Source organism: Myotis brandtii, unplaced genomic scaffold (assembly GCF_000412655.1).
Source record: "Myotis brandtii unplaced genomic scaffold, ASM41265v1 scaffold244, whole genome shotgun sequence".
Classification (NCBI taxonomy): Eukaryota; Metazoa; Chordata; class Mammalia; order Chiroptera; family Vespertilionidae; genus Myotis; species Myotis brandtii.
In genome coordinates this window covers 4,283,105-4,299,904 of record NW_005359225.1, presented here as the reverse complement: position 1 = coordinate 4,299,904, position 16,800 = coordinate 4,283,105, and the positions used below count along the sequence as shown (strand labels likewise).

Here is a 16,800-nt window from a genome sequence, read left to right as displayed (position 1 = left end):
GCTGATCCCGGTACCGGGAGGCCTCGCGGCTCCGCTGATCCTGCCCGGCAGGGTCACAGATCCGGGTCCCAGACCGCAGACAGCCTTGCCTGCTGCCGCCTGCCTTCAGTATGCAAATTAGCCGCCATCTTGTTGCTTCAGGGTGGGGGTCCCCACTGGGGTGCCTGGCCAGTCTGGGTGAGGGGCTGAGGGCCGTTTTCAGGCTGGCGGGCGACTGAAGCTCCAAACCTCTCCTTTTTTTCTTTTTTTTTTATTCTGGCATTTATTTACCTTCTATGGCTGTCACTGGAGCTGAGAGCCGGCTTTCTCTCTGAGGCTCGGCTGCTGAAAGCAGGTTTCTGGCCTTTGTTTTCTGTATTTGAAACAATGTTGCGACTCCAGCTCTGAGATCCTGGCTGACTGACAGGAGGTTTCTGGGGTTTTGTTTATCTTCTATAAATGTTACAATGTTTCCAACTGAAGCTCAGAGGCCGGCAAGGCAGGCGGGGAACGTTGGAGTCCTCTGTCACTGAAGGAAGCAAGCCTCCCTGTTCGCATCAGCTGCCTGGCTGCCGGCCACCATCTTGGCTGACAGTTAATTTGCATATCTCCGATTAGCCAATGGGAAGGGTAGCGGTCGTACGCCAATTACCATGTTTCTCTTTTATTAGTGTAGATTATATAGTTAACCAATGTTACCGCAATAAGTTGAAGAAAAAGAAAACGCATATTTATATAGCACCCATACACACAAAAATACCTCTGGGTGGGTTTGCAAGAAACTGCCTTTGCAGAGCAGTACTGGCAGCTTGGAGGACAAGAGAGGGAAAGTTACCTTTCACTAAATCCTCTGTGTCTTTTTAATTTTGTGCCATTTTTCAAAAATATGAATACAGTTTAAAAGATAACGTGATCATCTGGGAATGAGAAAGATGGTAACTCGCCAGGCACAGAAGGGAATCCAATATGCAGATATACAGATACACACACCCACACACTCACAAACACACACCCCACCTGATGGTCCCTGTCCCCCCCACCTTTCACAGCCCTCCTGGGAGGCTCTTCTCAAGGTCTCTGGGCCTCACCCTCTCTCTGCCTCTCAATCTCAGTTTTCAAAGTGGACAATGGGACCTCAGGTCTTGCCTCCATGAAACCTACGCCCCGACCTCAATGTTGGGGCTCAGCCTGCCACACCCAGCCCCCTTCCCCTCCCCATTTTCCGGCTCACCTGCTGGGCTGCCCAGGACACTGGTTCTCCCAGTTACTCTGAACAGCTACTCATCTTGGCCTGAGGTGGGAGCTGCAAGGACAGGAACAGAAGAGAAAGTCCATGAGGCTAGGCCATGTGGAACAGAGGGATGCCAGAAGGAGGAGGGGGAGATGAGAAGGGAACGGAGGATGAAGGGAAGAAGGCTGAGGAAGAAGGGGGAGAGGGATGGGGAAAAGGAAAGAGAGGGAAGAAAGTGAGTTGTGTTCAAAAGTAATATAACAGAAATGGTAGTTATAAGCAATAACTACCAGATAAAAACCAGAATGAAAGACCCCATTTACAATAGTATCACAAAATATAAAACGCCAATAAACTTCAAGAGCAATGTGCAAGATCAGTAGGAGGGAAAACATTGAGCATTACTGAGAAGCAAAAGGAGACCTGGACAAATGGAAAGACATAGAAGAGGGTAGAGGAAGAAAAAGGAGAGAAGGGAAGGGTTTAGGCAGCCTAACGGAGGCTAGGCCTTCCAGCGGGGGTGAGGAGGCAGACACAGGCCTGCCCAGGGGTACAGGCCACACAGGTGGTAAAGGGGAGTCAGGCTCCTCATTCTCTGGCCCTCCACAAGGACCCATGGCTGGGATGTGTAGGGGACGTAGGGGACGGGCTGTGATAGAAACTACTCATGGCCAGGAGCTGACTATCCCCAGGGAAGACATGGGGAGGGGTAATGCAGCTCCATAACTGAGCCAGTTCCTCCCCACAACGCAGAGCCTGACAGAGAGAGGTGGGGGACCCTGGGGAGACCCAGGGAGGCAGGGCCCTCTCCACTAAGCCTGCAACTGAGGCAGGGGCAAGAGAGCCCAGGGGCCTGTTCCTAACCATGGGTGGGGGCCAAAAGAGGTGTTCCAGCCAAGAGAAGCTAACAAGCCACCCCTGAGGGCAGGCACCAGCAAGCTCAGATGGCCGGCCTCGGTTCAGGAAGGCGGTGGAATGGGCAGGCCCTGGGTAGAACCACCTTTCCTGCCGCTAGGGCAGGGTCAAGGCAAACTGCTGGGCTCTGCACAGTGGCTTTTAATGTACTAGGCAGGTATTTATCTCATGTAGACTCCACAATTATTTCTTAGGATGAAGCTAAAATAGGGATATATTTTAAAAGTAAGTATTTTAAAAATAAATTATAAGTAATTAGTACTTCAAATATTGAGTTGGCAAAAAAATGGCAATGCTACTCAAATGATGATTTTAAAAAAGAATAATAGACAACATAAATAGTCCTTACTGTATGCCAGATACCTTATCACTTTTTATTTTTTTTAATCCTCACCTGAGGATATTTTTTCCATTGACTTTTTTAGAGAGTGGAAGGGAGGGAGTGAAGGAGAGAGAGAGAGAGATGAGAAACATTGATGTGAGAGAGACACATCAACTGGTTGCCTCCTGCACACACTTGGCTGGGGATTGAACCTGCAACCCAGGTATGTGCCCTTGACCGGAATCCTTCGGTCTCCAGGCCAATGCTCTAACCAGTTAGCAATACCAGCCAGAGCCCTAATCACTTTTTATTAACTTATTTAATCCTCACAGCAACCTTATAAAGTATATACTTCATACTTTAAGATGAAGAAGCGGACGAGGCACAGAGAAATTAAATAACTTGCCCAAAGTCACACAGCTAGGAAAGGGGCAGCTTGAATATAGTATAGACAAGACAGTAGCCAGTAGCAGCCACATATGGCTACTGAACACTCAAGATGTAGCTGCGTAATGAAGTGTGCTGCATTAAATACACACTGGGTTTTGAAGACTTAGTACAAAAAGCAAGAATATAAATATATCATGGGGGAGAAAGGGGAACCTATGTAATATTTTCAACAATAAAGATTTTTTAAAGAATATAAATATCTCAATAAATTTCTATTACATAATAGGATTACTACACTATTTTGGCTATTTGAATAAAGTATATTATTAACGTCATGTTATTTGAATAAAGTATATTATTAACTTCATGTTTCTTTTTAATGTGCACCAGAAAAAGTTAAATTGCACTTATAGCTCAAATTATATTTCTGTTGGATAGTGCAGCTCTAGACTCTCAACCTCGCTGCTCACTGCCTCTCACAAAGTGATGATAAACATTAACTGAGCCCCTGCTCTATTAGGTTGGGCCCTATTCTAAGGCTTCAACATGGATTGATTGATGATGATCCCAACCACCCTAAGGGAATGAGCAGGGCCGGAAAACAGGAACCCACTTTTGTCCCTGCAAAGGGCCCAACCCCATCTTGGGCCTCTCTCAACTTCCCATTCTTACACTAAAGGCTTCACATCAAGGTCCGGCTCCAGGACTTCACACTCACAACCTTCTAGGACAGCTTCATTCAGGGCACTGGACGCATGAGCCAGACCTCAGACCTGCCCTACAGGAACCTCAGGCTGGAGGGGGTCAGATAACACCCAGCCAGTGGAAACAGCTTACATGTCCCTCACCAGGCCAGGGGTCAGGGAAGGCTTTCTGGAGGAGGCAGCTCCTTTAAAAAAAAAAAAGTTTATAGCCGTACCTTTCTGAGCCATGCTAGAGCCTGAGGCAAAGAATGAATCGCCAATACTGAACCTCTTTATTTAAAATTTGGATATTTTACCCGGCCGGCATGGCTCAGTGGTTGATCCTTGACTTATGAACCAGGAGGTCACAATTTGATTCCAGGTCAGGGCAGGTCAGGGCACATGTCCGGGTTGCGGACTCATTCCCCAGTGTGGGGCATGCAGGAGGCAGCCAATCAATGGTTCTCTCTCATCATTGATGTTTCTATCTCTTTCTTCCTCTCCCTTCCTCTCAGAAATCAATAAAAATATATTTTAAAAAAATAATAAAATAAAATTTGTATATTTGGTTTATCTTGGACTTTTTCATTAATATTGCTTTAAAAATATATTATTTATCTTTATTTCTTAACTTTTTTGCGCACCCCCCTCATTTTGCACTGGAGGCAAGTGCCTCACTTGCTCCACCCTAATCCTGAAACATCCCCCGCCCCAGGTTTAAGCCCTCCAGCTGCTATGACATATGACACATGACTGAGTTTCCACCCCCAGGGAAGCAGGGACCAGGGCAGAGGGGAGCGTCATCCTGTTGTGACAACATAGCTAAAAGCTGGGGGGTTCCCCTCCTTTCCCACCCAAAAACCCAACTCAGGTTTCAACACCCCACCACTCCACCCTGCCCCTGCTTCTCCCCTGTCTCCCTCCAGCACCTCTTTGCTGTGCCAACCCCCGTCCCACCCCTGCTCAGAGCCCTTCTGTGTTCCCCGTGCCCTCAAGTTCAGCTGCTTGTCCTGTCATTGGACCTACTCCAGCCCTGACGTTTACAGATGAAGAAACAAACACCCACAGGGAGGAAGTGACTTGCCCAAGTTGCCCGTGACATGCCCCGAGCCCCAGCCAGCTGGGCTGGCCTACAACTCCCTCCACTTCACTTTTTTGCATCAGGCACCAGCTTGGCACTGGGAGCCCCCCAAACTTTCCCCACTTTCAGGCACTGATTCCAGACTGCCTCCTCCGGAGTTAGTCAGGCCTAGGGCAGGGCAGCCTTGAAGGTCCTATGCCTTCTGCACTCGGCACTCCTAGACCACCCTCAGGCTCTTAGGCCTTGGAAACTGGGCCATGCAGCTCAGAACTGCTTTTGCTCTATCTTTGGTTGTTCCATTGGTGGGGGTCCATCTCTACCCAACCTACAACCTGACCTGGGGTGCCCTTGTAAGTCTACACCCCTTCTTGTGCCCCTTGCCCTCCACTATAGAGCTCACGACCTGACTGGGTTCACAGGGCACTCAGTCCAGAGGTAAGTAAGGGTCATCTGGAATCTCTAATTCTTGGCAGCCAGTCCTTTTTTAGGTCTGGCCTGAGTCCCTCTTACTGAAGCCAAAGCTGTGACCCTTCTGTCCTCTACCATTTCAACCCCCGAGGGCAGAGTTAAAATCTCACTGCTCCTTCTCTGACCCAGCCCAGCATCTCCCCCGAGCCATCCCTGGCCACTACTTCCGACAATCTAGCAGGAAAGTGGCCCAGAGCTCAAGGACAGGTAACTCCTGTCTCCTTCACTTTCTAAGTGCCCACTTCATGCCCAGTCCCTGCCAGTTTCCCACCTTCATCTCAGTCTCCTCAAACAATCCCAAGGCCTGGTTATTTTTACCCCATTTCATGGAGGCTGTGTGAGGTGGAAACTCGCCGAGGTCACTTGCTAGGGCCAACAGGGCCTTCAGGAGATGTGACCACTTCTATCTGGTGGATTCGGCAAGGCTTCCAGAGGGCACTCCTGAACTGGGCCTTGCAGGATACATAGGAGGTTGCCCTTCCAAGCAAAGGAAACTGAGTGTGCAAGGCCAAGGGATGGGGCTGGACCTGACAGATGCAGAGGCGGGAGATTTCAGTGGAGCAGGAACAGGAAATGTGAAAAGATAGTAGTGACACCCAGAGAGGTTTGGGGACCCTCCCTTGGGTGGCCACAGAGCCTGCTGACCATGAGGATGTCAGCATCCACTGCATTCTGATTTGCATGAGTTAGGCCTAGGGCAGGGCAGCCTTGAAGGTCCTACCCCTCAGCCAAGACCCTTCCTCGATTGCATCTTCAGATCCCCCTCTACACAGAGCTGTAGAGGGAGGCCCAACGGTGTGGGAGAGCAGAAGAGGGAAAAGGCAGGCCCAGGGGTCCAGACTCGAGGCCTGAGCTTACCTCCCCCTTCCCCCCCCCTGCACAGCCCCCCCCCCCACACACACACCAGGCAGGTTGGGCAGGGACCCCAGTGTCCAGACCTCAGGCCTGAGCTTACCCACCTGACCTCCTCCTCCCCTGCACAGCCCCCCACACAAGGCAGGTTGGGCAGGGACCCCCGTGTCCAGACCCCAGGAAACCCCTCAGAGCTCCCGACACAGGAACCAAGAACCCCACCCATCCAGCTTTGGACAGGCCCGGTCTACAAACCACCCCACCCATACCACAAAGGCACACCTCACACCACCTCACACATACCTCCCACCGGACCCAGCAGCCACACACAGATCTGCCCCACCACACACACAGCCTTCAGTCTCCACACTCCCCACCAATAACTCGGCTATGTACAAGTGCCTCAGAACCCCCCAGTGCCCAATACCCCTCACCCTCTAAGCCCACCCCCACCCCCCAGCCCAGTCACCAGGGGATACCTATGGGCAGGGCCACCCTCGGTCTGCAGGGCCTTCTCAGGACTCCACTAATGGAGGCAAGAGGCCTTGGAGACACTTCCCTTAGATATGAGGAACTGGGCGGTGGTTGGGTTCCCAGCTCAGAGGGTGCAGAAGTGGCCCCCGCCCCCCTGCAGAAGCCAGCTCCCTCCAGCTCAGACAAGGCAGCAGGTGCACAGCTCACTCGCCCTGGGCCCAGGGGCCTATTTTCTGTCTCTCAGGGACTGGCGGCCACTGCTTACTGGTACCAAGGAGGCACCCTGGAGTTTCCAGCCCTGAATCTCTGCCCTGTCACTCACCCTACCACCAATTTTCTGCCCCATCCCATCTGCGGTGTGGTCTGTGCTCTGGTGTCCCAGGAGTGGTGGGGCTGCCAAGGAGCAGCCCTCAGGCCAGTGAGGACTGGGGGGGGGGGGGGCAGGTGTCCAGGGCCTAGGTGCCTAAAGAGCCACTTCAGCCACCTGGTGGGGAGCTGGGGCCACAGGCCAGAGCCCCTCCCTACAGGACACAAGGCAAGTCCAGGTTCCTGGCTCCACCACTTCTTGCCTAAAGCCCTGGACAAGTCATGCCACATTCTGAGCCACAGTTTCTCCCTCCACAAAGCATGGCTGTCATCCAGATGGCTGTGACACGTCACCATGTGCATACTAGAGGCCAGATGGGTCATCTGCTCACTCCTGGGCTATGAAGAGAGACACTTCCAGTCCTTAGCACCAAGGCCTTGCTGCTCCCGATAAAAGGGGCCCTTGGTGATGGTCTTGTAGCCAGGCTCTAACCTGCACCGTGGAGTTCTGATACCAATGACTACCACCCCCAGCCTCCAGCCATGTCCCTCTGCAGGGCTCTAGACTAGACACCCCACTAGCCCCTGGACTTCTTTGGGGTGGCCCTGGGCACCACACATTCCCCATCCCACAATGAATCCACCAGCTCCTCTCTTGGATAAAGTAAGGCTGCCTCCAACTTACACGGGGACTTTGAGCAAATAAAAAATGCCTCTTCCCACCCTGGCTAATTTAAATGACACTTAAATGCCTCTTCCCTCAGGAGCCCCACATCAGGGCTTGCAGCTAAGCAAAGAGGACAGCTGGGTTTCAGTCCTCTCCCAGCTCTCCACTCGTCCCCACCTACCAGGGGCCCTTAGGCAGTACGCAATGTGCACACCCACACACAGCGGACCTGGTGACAGGCAGAATATTTTAACAACCTCCTTGGAGCAGTAAATCCCGTTTTACTAATGACCAAGGGACATTAAAGACTAAGTGGCCCTGGACCTCCCTGACCTCAATTTCAGGCCTAGCCTTAACTCCCACCCCAATCTTGAAAGACTATCACTTTCTACAACCTTCATGTCTATACTTTTTAAAGTTTTTACAGTTGTGTATCACTTGTATAATTAGAAGGGGAAAAAATATATAAAATTATTTAAGTCTATTAGAATTGAGTTTGTTCCAGCTTGTTCCTCAAACTGTCAATTATAAAGTAGCTTTATGATTTTAAATATAACACGGATAGACTACTAAGAGAACTACTGTACAAAACTGCTCATTTCCTGGGCCATCTGGACTAGAGAATGAGAAACTGAGACCCAAAGCTCGCTCCCTCCCCCACTGGCTTATCCTCCCACAGATCTAAGACACAGCTTATCAAATGAGGTCTCCTCACCAGGGACCCAGAGGGAGCAGCAGAGAACAGCCCATGGGCTTTCAAATGGGAAATAGACTGAGATCCATTAGCAAACATGACATAAGAACCCCCCTCGGCTCTATTATGCATCCCCACCTCCAAATGGATCACACTGGACCACTCCCTCCCCTTCCCCGAACTGCCTCCTCATTATCATGTTTTTGACACATCACCCTCCTCTCCAACCTCATTACCCCCATCCACACCAGGCCTCCCCAGCCTGCCTGAACCCCTGGGCTTTCCTCCCTGCCTCCTGCCCCTCCCTCACCTGTGGCCAGGGCACCCTCTTGCCTATACCTCTAACCGGAACCTGAAACCCACAGCCCTGACCCACATCCACCTTCCCTACTCCCCCATCCACTCTTCAGGCCTCATGCAGGCCCTCCCATTTTAATGTGTGACCCCACCAGCCCCACGGCATCTGTGGAGACCTGGGGCATTCCCGCTGGGTCTCTGGACTGGTCCCCTGCCTGTCAGTCACAGACACATCCTACTGGGCTGGGGACTTCCCAGGCAGAGCAGCAAGTGTCTCCCCCATCAAAAGTGCTGGCCAAGCCCAGCTGGCGCGGCTCAGTGGTTGAACATCGACCCAGGAACCAGGAGGTCACAGTTTGATTCCTGGTCAGGGCACATGCCCAGGTTTCGGGCTCGATCCCCAGTAGGGGGCATGCAGAAAGCAGCCAATCGATGATGTTTCTCTCTCATTAATGTTTCTGTCTCTCTGACCCCCTCCCTTCCTCTCTCTCTAAAAATCAATAAAATAAAATAAAATAAAATAAAATAAAATAAAATAAAATAAAATAAAATAAAATAAAATAAAATAAAATAAAATAAAATAAAATAAAATAAAATAAAATAAAATAAAATAAAATAAAATAAAATAAAATAAAATAAAATAAAATAAAATAAAATAAAATAAAATAAAATAAAATAAAATAAAATAAAATAAAATAAAATAAAATAAAATAAAATAAAATAAAATAAAATAAAATAAAATATTGTAAGGTGTTGTTGGCCAAGGGGGGGCCTGAGATGCTAGAGGTAACTGCAGGAAGAGCTTCTGTGACCACTGACCACCTTGGGAAGATGGGTGGGGGGCTCTTAACACTGTAAATGAGGCAAAAACAGGAAGAAACAGGCTAACCACAAGGGGGGTGGGAGTACTCAGGGCTGACAACAGACTCCCAGGCAGCAGGAGTGGACAGAACCAGTCACATGCTGGGACCCTCACCACACACCAGAGGAGTTGAGGGCCACTCCTGGCCCTGAGCTCTGACAGAGGAGGGGAAGAGAAGGCTGCTGGACTCCATCCTTTCTGAGTTAACCAGGAACCTGACATGTGCTCACCCAGGAGGAGAGATTTGGAGGGTTCCTCTGCACCCCAGAACTAGCAGCCTAAGAGAACAGGGACCCAAACCTGCCCCCTCACTAGTGTCCCCTGAAATGGAGAAACCAGAAGATAAGCGGCCCAATGCTGCTGGCATCTGAAAGAGGAAGCTGCCTTTGTTGCTGGGGTGAAGGTGACCAGATGGGCGGGGCAGGGGCCAGAAGGGAGAAGGAGATGAGGGACCAGCCCCACAGGCTCAGGCCTGCAATTGTTGTGTGACCTCTGGTCCTCCACTATATTATCAGATGACAGACAGGAGAGGTTCCTTCCTAGGCCTCTCCTCTCCAGCTCATAGGGAACATTCTAACCCACTTATCGGATCCAGCCATCCCTGCTTAAAGGTCATGAATATGGAGGGCTTACCAGCCATTGTGCTAAACATGTTACATGGACTATTTCATATAATTCTCTAGACAATCTAGAAAGTGGATAGCTTTAGCCCACTTTACAGTTGAGGAAGAAACAGAGCCTCAGAGAGGTGAAGTAACTTGCCCAAAATGACACAGGAGCCAGAATCTGAACCAAGAGCTACCTGGGCCCCTCCTTCCACTCTATGTCCTCAGAGGGGACAGTGTAGAAACAGGCAGGGAGCAAGAGCGGGAGGATGAGTGCAGGCTGAGAAGGGCCTTGAAGGCCATGCTAAGACACTCGCCCTTACTGTTCAGACAACAGGAAGCCATGAAGGGCAGCAGGGCCCTCTGGGGACCAAGTATAGGGCAGCAGACAGGCAGACAGGCAGACAGGTAGGCAGGCAGGGGTTCCTACTGCTGTGAGATTGGAAATTCATATAACTTTTCTGAGTCTCAGTTTCATCATCTGTACAATGGGTGTTACAACAGCTCCACCTTGCAAGCTTGGGAGGAATAAACGTATGCCTTCAACACAGATTCCAAGTCTGACCAGTTCTCACTCCCCGGTGACTTCCCACCTCCCTCAGACAGAAAGCCAAAGACAGTGCATGCACAGCCCACTAGCTCTCTCCCTGCCACCTCCCACCTCCCTGCTGTTCCTCCACCCTCTCCTTGTGCTCCACCTCAGGGCTGCGCACTGGAGCTCCCTCTGCCTGGAAGCTCTTCCAGACATCTACACGACTCACTGCCATACTCTCCCAGCACCTGCTCAAATACAAGGCCTTCCTTCCATGACCATTCTACCTAAAAAGTACCCCCATCAGTCTCCTGACCCTGTATCATTTTCCAGCATCCCATGTATCACTACTGAACACTGTTCACTGTCAATCTCAACTGGAGGACCGGGATATTGTCTCATTCACAGCTCTATCCCCAGTGACTAGACGTGTCCGGCCACTGGTGGAATGGATGGATGGACATCTACAAAGGCCTGGCTCACCTGGGTCAGGAGCTTGGGACAGGGGCCTGTGACATGGGTAGGGAGAGAAATGGTTGGCTGAGGCAATACGACTCAAAGATTCAACTCGGAGACTCCTTGGCACCCTCCATGGCTGGGCCTGACAGTTCTTTCCACCTCTGTGGCCGCCCCAGCCACTTCCTGCTGTGCTGGCCGATAAACACTGCTGCGGGGCGGGGGGGCTCACCCACACAGGAAAGTGCTGACTCTCAGGCCCCCTCGAGCTGCCCACCCCTCAACTGTTCCCCAGAGTTCAGAACCACCCAGACTTTCAGGAGTCTCTGAGACCAACACCCCCACCCTGATTCGAGGCAGGTGCCTCTCCCCTGCTTGTCTGCCCCTTCCATGGCTCCCCATTATCCAATGGGGTTCAAAGGCCTCCACCCTCTGGTTCCTGAAGCTTACTCCTCCTCTCCAGTCTCATTCCCCCCAACCCCACTGTCTGACACTTTACCTCCAGGACTTCACTTATTATTCTGTGCCCTCTGCCTGGAATCCCCCAACCTCTTGCTCCTTAGGCATATAGGAATCACCTCACCAACCATTCCTACTTCCAGAAGGGAAAAGTGAGCCCCAGAGAGATTCAAGAACCTAAGCAGGGTCACACAACAAGTCAAGACCAGGGCCCAGGAACCCTCAGCCTGAGCCCCCACCCCTGGGAGGAGGAGTTCCTCTCAGGTGACCTCAGAGATGCTGGAGCAACTCCCCCCCTCCAGGTGAGCTGGCTAGGGCAGCCCTGCACTGAGAAATGTGGGTTTTCAGGCCACAAGCGGTAGAGGCAGATGAGTGTCCTAGTTCATGTCCTGGAACAGAACCACTAGACACTCCCTGGATCTTCAGCCTCCCTAGGCTTAGCAGGTCTACCTTCTAAGAAGACAGAAGGAGCAGGAACAGGCCTATTTGAGGGGAGAGGTAGGCCTTTAGCTGGGGCTCTGGCACCCCTTCACCAAGCAAAAGACCCTATTCCAGAGCTGTTCTGTTGTCATCTGGTAAAGCTCAGTCCCCAACCTTGCCCTCACAGAAGCCCCTTTTCCCCCACCAGGCTAGGGAAGCTTTTGGGAACAAATTGTCAAATTTTAGCTGCAGACCCACAAAGCGGCCTATCTGGAAGAAGGACCCCACTCAAGTGGGGGAAAGCCTCACCCAGCTTACATATCAAGGGGTGCAGAGTCAAGCACCTCCTACCCCAACTCAGTGAGACATGGAATGCTGATCACACTACACACAGGCAAAAGCACAGGACCTTCAAGGATGCATCTGGGTCCAAGTGCACACAGGCACACACGCAAGCACACTCATAGCGCCCCCAGAGGAATGCAGAGCTTGAGGGGCTCACCCAGCCAGGAAGTCTTCCAGGAGGGGGCAGATTCCTTCATGGGAAGGAAATTCCCATGGGGCAGGCCCTGCTCTATGCCCAGGGCTCTTTCAGGGCAGCTGTTGTGCCCACAGGCCCAGGTGGGTACCAGAAGGAGGTGGGGGAGGAAACACTCCAAGGCTCCAGCCAAGGCCCAGCTTCCCGGCGCCTCAAGGAGGGGCAATGTCTCCCCTTCAGGCTCCCGGGCTCAGGTCTGTTAGCTACACTAACCCTCCAAGGCTGGCCCTGGGCCTGCTGAACCACATCCTGTCCCTGGAGTACCTGTTTTGCCCAGCAGTGTGGCCCAGACCTTGCTCTGCGACCCAGCCAACCACCAGCCCTCCTGGGGCCTCCCATCAATCCTGTCCTGGGAACCAGGGCAGCCCCGCCACCATCAAATGAAAAGGAGGCCTGGCCCCTGTCTGTCCTCTCCCCACTCCCCACCAAGAGGGCTGTCTCTTCTGCTACTTCCTAGTCCGTTGCAGGGCCTGGTTCTCAGACTTCTTGAAAGGGGCAGTTGGGTGTGTATGCTGGGGTGGTGGGTGCAGAGAGCACACGGAGCCTGAGCCACCTGGGCCACTCACCCCCAAGCAGCCCTGAGGAACTCTCCAGTCATCTGTCTGGCACCAGCAGCCAAGGTGTGGCCCAGAGTCTCTGTTTCTCTAAACTCAGGATCCACTTTTGGAAATTTGGAAGCTGGGAATTGCTTGAATCCTTAATGCCTAGGACCTCAGATTCAGAATCCTAAAATTGCAGCTGCTCAACGTGGGGAGAGGAAAGGCAGAAGTGGAGAGGGATGGAGAAGCCCCCACCTCAACCTGCCTCACCTCTCACCTGCCCTGTTGGTTGGTTGCTGTTCACACCTGGGGCTGGTAAACCCAAACCTGGGAGGTTCCAGGAGCTGCTGCTTCCTGCTCCCTCCCTGAAGCTCTGGGGAAGCTGAGTCCATTGAAAGTAAGTGACAGCCCAAGGCCTCTCACTGACATACCAGGGGCTCCTGACTCCAGGCCTGACTGAGCCCTGGTTCCAAATTATGGTAGGAAGGAAGGGGGAGGGGGGGACACCCAGGCGCAGGGCAATGTCCTCTGGAGTGGTAAGGAAGGTGCCAGAGGAGACCCCGGCACCTGTGCGGAAAATATGCTATAGCTCCCTGTCCTGGGGACTGATTCACCCCAGCACTGCATGGCCAGAAGTGGGTAGGTCAGGCTCCCCCAGGGGCTTGGGCAGGTGAGATTCCAGGTGTCCTCTGGCTCCCTGACCTGAGAATGGAAACAAGAAGTGGCTGAGGGGTCCCAATCCTCCTCTCCCTCCCCACCTTTGGCTCACAATCTTTACCCTCACAACAGTGAAGATAATGAGAAGGTGGAAGATTTGGCCACATCCCTCCCGCCTGGGGTGAGCTCTCTGACCCTGAATCCTCCCCTGGATCCCTCTCACCTTGAGCACCACACTCTTGATCACAGCTGGTCTATGCTTCTTGCCCTCTTAGCTCTGGAACCATTGTTTCCAGGTTTGTTCAATTAGTCACTGACACCCAGCTATACCTGATCTCAGTCACCTTGCGAGGAATCCGGGAGAAAGACTTGGGCCCTATGACAAGGCAGGTGGGCAGTGTGTGAAGGAACCTTAGGGTATCAAAGTCCCAGGAGGCCCTGACCAGACCTCAGGCAGGGAGGTGGAATGCAGACCTCAGAGGCCCTGACTGGGTGCAGTCCCAGCTCTCCCTTTCCTTGGCTAAAAGACTACAGGCAAGTCACTTCTACTGACGATAGTTTCCTCATCAGCAAAAGGGGGTCTGGGAGAACTACTGTATTCAGCAAAGCCCAGCAGACAGGATGAGAACAGGGAGTAGACCTCAGGAGGTGCTCATCCCAGAGCTGAGCCCTTGCGAGTTCATTTCTTGACAGCAACCAGTCCAGTCTGCAAGCAGGATGCCCTTGCAGGCATCCCATCCCCACAGTTGGCCCCAGCAATGACACCTGACCAGGTGGCCCTCCAGTCCCTGCCTGTCACCCCAACTGGGAGTTCCCGAGGTAGGACAGGGTTTGGATCTCCTCTGGCGGAGGAGTGTTCAGGGTTCTTACTGTGAACCAATAGAAATTCAGACCGTAGCTCTACTACAGAATGGATAATCTTGGGCAAATCAGTTAACCTCTCTGGGCCTCAACTTCTTCATCTGTAAAATAGTCTACCCCATAAGACTATTGTTCAGGATTAAATGAAATAATTATATAAAATGTTTAGCACAGTGCCTAAACATTTAGGCACATAGTAAGCTTTGTTGGAAGCTGCCCATTGTCTTCACTAGCAGAGAGGTGTGGACAGGGAGCCCAGAATGCTGGTGAACCTTGAGCCCTGGCAAAGGTCAGAGCTATGCACCAACTGTTTAATTGAGACAATGGTAGCTGAAGCAATTTCTCGACCAGATAGTCATGTAAATCCTTACTGGAATTGCCTGCCTAAGGGCCATAGGTGTATCCCAAACTGAATAAAAGGATGGCAAGACCTGAGCACAAGTGGAGTCCTTCCTCTTGCATTGGGCTCCTGCCTGGCCCCCCAATTTCCAAATTATTATTTCTTGTCTCGTCTCTGTCATTTGCACGTGGCCCTTTTCCAGAGCCCGAACCTGAACCACGCGGGACGTGGGTCATCACATCTGGCACCAAACATGGGGCCTCTGGAGAAGAAGATTTTTGCCTAGAGTGAAGAATGAAGTTTCACCGGCAAGGTGGGGAAGATTTCACCAGATAGGTGGGGAAGAATTCACTGTATAGGTGGGGAAATTTGCCGCATGTAAAGCCCACAGTCAGCTGCAGAAGTTGTGATCTGTAAGTAGGGTGGGAACGTCTTCTTTTGAGCCAGGTTAATGGGGCAGAATTTGGTTAAAAAGTAAGAAACTTTATTGTAGACCTTTGGTTTGCATGCTTAAGGAATTAAAGTTTCAGAAGGTATTCTCTTACAGTTTTTGCTTGATGTTAAAGAACATAACCCTTGGTTTCCTGAAGAAGGTACATTAGATCTTGAATGTTGGCAAAGACTGGGTCAAAATTTGAAAAAAGCTCAGCAGCAGGGGAAAAACTTGCCTCCAAACTGTTTCTCCTTGTGAAACATGGTATTGCATTTGCTAGAGCCTTTTAAAGAGGCTAAGGAGGATAAACCTCCTCCCCTTGCGCCCTCTGCTCCTAAAGAAGAGCAAAAAGAAAAATTGGAGGAATGGCCTTCATGGCCCCCTCCACCTCCATTGTCCTAATCCTGAAACATTTAATTCGCCGTTAATAGAATCACCTATGCAAAGAGCCATCAGAGAAGGATTGAAGGACATGTCGGTGGAAGAAAGACTTGCTTTTCCTATTATACAGGTAGTTGACCCACAGCTCCCGAATCAGATAATAAAACACCATGAAAAACTTGACTTTAAAATGATAAAGGCCTTACGGGAAAGCATACTTCAGAACAGTCCGACAGCTCCTTTTACAGGAGAAATTATGAATAACATTTCTGAAGCATTATTAGCTCCTTATGATTGGTATTCTCTGGCTCGTGCAACTCTGGATGGAGAAGATTATTTGCTATGGAAGGGAGAATTTTTGGAGACGTGTCAGGAGCAAGCCCATGCAAACTGCAGGCTGAATGCTCAAATAACTTATGAAATGCTGGCAGGACTGGGACAGTATATTGATGTGCAAAATCAGGCTCAGGAAAAAGTACCATTATCATATTTAAAAACGTGGTTTCTTGTTCAAATCATAAAATACCTAATTTGTTTTGAGGATCGAAAATCTATAATTTCTAAAAAGCCGCTGGATCCTCCACTTCTGATTTAAAAGGCAGCTGGAGAGGGCAGAGCTATCAGCTCTCCCGCAAAAAAATTCTCTAATGCTTTGTTTAAAAATTACCGAAGAACGCGTTGGTATAAGCAAATGTTGGCAAAAATAATTCTAAGAGCTAGTCATTACTTTGGAAAGCAAAATAGAAAAAAATTTCAGAGTCTGTCATTTCATTTGGTTTAATGTGCTTATTGATTAAACATGCCTTTAGTTTAACTGGAAAGAGAAACGTGGCAGAACCACTTACTGAATTTTCCCCCAAAGCAAGCAGGAGGTGGGGAAAGGGAGACACGTGCTGATCCTGTAACATAAACTCCTGAGTGCGCTAGGAAAAGTCTCCTTCTCGCCATGAAAAGTTTTACAAAATTAAGAAATGCGTCTGGGATTTCTGTGCTCGTAAGGAGAGAGGCTAGCTAAAAAACAAATGCGCGCAACCGTCCAATTTCGGATATTAGATTTTTGAGCTAAACTTAACTCTCTTTGCAATAGTACAGAATTCTGTGCTCGTAAAGAGAGAGGCTAGCTTAAAAACAAATGCGCGCAACCGTCCAATTTCGGATATTAGATAGATTTTTGAGCTAAACTTAACTCTCTTTGCAATAGTACAGAATCAAACCCAAAATGTTTTTTCTCAAGAGAAAGATGGCGGAAAGGACACAAAAGAAAGATACCAACTAGTTCTAGCAACAAGATTGGTATTTCCATAATAAAAATGAAAGGGTGAGGACTACGCCCTCCATCTTGCCCCAGGGTAAGGGCT

At 50.5% G+C, this 16,800-nt stretch overlaps 1 protein-coding gene across 3 annotated transcripts in view; it reads right to left on the bottom strand.

Annotated features, from left to right (window-relative positions):
- The window catches only part of ARAP1 (ArfGAP with RhoGAP domain, ankyrin repeat and PH domain 1), a 74,162-nt gene that overhangs the window by 44,652 nt on the left and 12,710 nt on the right, over positions 1 to 16,800 (bottom strand). For 2 of the 3 annotated variants that reach the window (XM_005867109.1, XM_005867110.1), the window contains exon 2: positions 1,211 to 1,282. The gene's annotated coding sequence lies outside the window, so the exon portion shown is untranslated. Of the gene's footprint in view, positions 1 to 1,210; positions 1,283 to 6,400; positions 6,456 to 16,800 lie in introns of those variants that run through there. The other variant, XM_014540447.1, reaches the window with a different exon arrangement.